Below are 3,168 nucleotides of genomic sequence, written 5' to 3'. Positions count from 1 at the left end.
TGCGCCCTTCAGCTTACAATTCTCCACAGGTAGTGATGACCGGAGTGTTCAGTGCGACTAAGCAGGAATTATATAGTTGCCGCCATTATGCTTGATCTTACCGAAGGTAGGGTTGCATGAGGCATGGTTACCACGATGGCGACCAGTAGACCGTGATTGAGGAGACCGAACAATAATTAACCTACAATTCTCCTCTCATATTAACTGTTTCTCTGTCACTCTCTGTCTCTCTTCCCTCCTTCCCTCCCCCGTCTCTCAGACCTGAATGAGCAACATTGGAACTAAAGTAAATGTACATGTGAAAAGAAGCCAAGGTGTGGTGCTGCATGTCTTTGATTGCATCACTTGAGAGGTGAAGGTGGGTAGAACTCTGTGAGCAGGCTGCCAGACCTGAACCAGGTACTGATTTCCAGGGCTTTTGTGCAAAGACCCCTGACTCAACTAAAGAAATGAGGAGGAAAATAAAGAAACAGATACAATTAACTTGGAATAAACCAAACAAACTAAGAAAAAGGAAAGGCAGTAATGGAGGTGGCCTGGCTTACAGAGGAGGGGCAGACATTTATCTGCCATTGCCTCCTCAGTTGAACACACAAACACACGCATGGGGGGAGGGGGGAGAGACAGAGACAGAGAGAGACAGAGAGACAGAGAGAAAGAGAAGGCAGAGACAGGGAGACAGAGAGAGAGACAGACACAGAGAGAGACAGACAGACAGAGACAGAGAGACACAGAAAAATTCGATCCCTGTCTCTCTCTCTCTCTCTCTCTCTCTCTCTCTCTCTCTCTCTCATCACAGGCTGAGCTCAGGGACAGTGAGTTCCACACTCACTCAGAGAAAAACTCTGTCTCCAGTCACCCTCACCCACACGCCTTCAAAATGATCCATTGTACTATTTTAGATTTATGTCTATGAGGCCCCTCTCCCTCCGCCTCCTCCTGTTACGTTGTAGAAACGTTTAATCCCAAACAGGGCTTCTCTCCTACCCTGCCTTGTGATGATTCATTTTCTGGATAAAAGTACACAAGCTTTATTATCTACAGGAAGCCTTAAATAGCACTAGAAGACCTGGGCAGGCAGATATCTATTCCTCTAGGTTGTTAGTTTTGGGGGTTTTGTTTGTTTGTTTGTTTTTGTGTTTTTTGTTGTTGTTTTTAATTTTTTTTAGATTTGTTTTTTATTTATCTGAGTATGCTGCAGTTATCTTCAGACACACTGAAGAGATCAATCAGATCTCATTTTGAATGGTTATGAGCACCATGTGGTTGCTGGCAATTGAACTCAGGACGTCTGGAAGAGCAGTCAGTGCTCTTAACCGCTGAGCCATCTCTCCAGCCCCTGTTGTTGTTTTTTGTTTTGGTCAAAAACCTGGATTCTCGGGGTTGGGGGATTTAGCTCCCAGTGGTAGAAGCGCTTGCCTAGCAAGCGCAAGGCCCTGGGAAGAGCAAGGTCCCCAGCTCCGGAAAAAAGAAAAGGAAGAAAAAACAAACAAAACAAACAAAACAAAAAAAACCCTCTGGATTCTCAGGAGCTGTGTGGTGTGTCCTCTTATGTTCTGGTGCCCTCTTCTGGCATGCAGACATATAGGAGTCAGAGAGAGCCCACATTTTTGTCCAGGAACAAACAAACTGCCAAACTGCCAAACAAACAACAAAGGATTGTAGGTTTTGACTGGCTCTGTAGGTTTCAGAGAAAGGCAGGGCAGACCTCTGTGAGTTTTGGGACTAGACTACTCTACCGAGCAAGTTCCAGGGAGGGATTCCACAGGAGCACAGTGGACTGGACAAAATTTTGACTTTGTAATTTTATTTTTTGCCCAATTGGGATTTATGATTTGATTGTCACAAAACTTATACCTTTCATTTTATTTTATTTTCGGCCAAAATTTCATTTTCAGTTTCACTTCCGATTTAACTTTTAATTTCTTGTCGCGCTTATGTTCGGATCGAGTTAATTCTCTGGGGAGCTGTGCCCTTGCCACTGGTGCTGGCAGAAGGGGATCCCGAGATTGAGGTTCTGTGTGGTGGGCTGTGTGGCAGAGGAAAAAAATGAAGTGGAGCATATGTAAATCTGGATTTGTATAAGGAGAAACGTATGGTATGGTGGGAAGATGTAAGGAGGAAAAATAAAAAATAGATAGATAGATAGATAGATAGATAGATAGATAGATAGATAGATAGATAGAGTGATTCATGCTCCCAGCCTCCTATGTACAGAGTTCCCCGAGGCGTTTTTTTACTCGCCAAATAAAGACTGCGGTGTTTCCCAACACACCATGTGAATGTCCGTGGCTGTCGAAATTATTTCATTTATGTTTTTCACGTTTGTCGTCCGTGTCACTTCAAAGGCCATTGTGACTTCAGTCTTGTTATTGATTCATATATGCTTTCTATTTCTTTTCATTTTTCAAAACCTTTTTTGTCTAAATTGTATTTGTCATTCACCTTGATTTAAACATTTATTAAAGTCCAGTTTGCCATTTATTCGTATTTACTCGTATTTTATTATTATTTTATAAATTTATTCCATCATTTCGTTTCAGTCGTCTATATTTGCCCTTCATCTCGTTCCCGCTTTTCTTTTTTTTTCTTTTTTCTTTTTTCTTTTTCCAGAGCTGGGGACTGAATCCAGGGCCTTGCATTTGCTAGGCAAGCACTCTGCCACAGGAGCTAAATCCCCAACTGCATTAGTTCCCACTTTATGTCTGTTAACATTTAATTGTTTTATCTCCCTTGTCCTTCTGTGTCCCTCGTCTTAATTTCTGCTTTATTGTTTTCTTTTTTTTTGTTATTTATTTAGCATGTGAGTACACTGTAGCTACATCTTCAGACACACCAGAAGAGGGCATCAGGTCTCATTACAGATGGTTGTGAGCCACCATGTGGTTGCTGGGATTTGAACTCAGGACCTCTGGGAGAGCGGTCAGTGCTCTTAACCGCTGAGCCATCTCTCCATCCCATCTGTTTTATTGTTTACATCGCACTTACTCTGTTTTTTGCTAGGCGATCTATTAACTTTTTCCATGTCAGTCGTCGGTATCTGTTGATCACCTTGATTTTTTTTTTCTTTTTCTTTTTTTCGGAGCTGGGACCGAACCCAGGGCCTTACTCTTGCTAGGCAAGCTCTACCACTGAGCTAAATCCCCAACCCCGATCACCTTGATTTTG

The sequence above is a fragment of the Rattus norvegicus genome, chromosome 11 (assembly GCF_021556685.1).
Source record: "Rattus norvegicus strain SHRSP/BbbUtx chromosome 11, alternate assembly SHRSP_T2T, whole genome shotgun sequence".
Taxonomy (NCBI): domain Eukaryota; kingdom Metazoa; phylum Chordata; class Mammalia; order Rodentia; family Muridae; genus Rattus; species Rattus norvegicus.
This window is presented reverse-complemented; position numbering follows the sequence as displayed.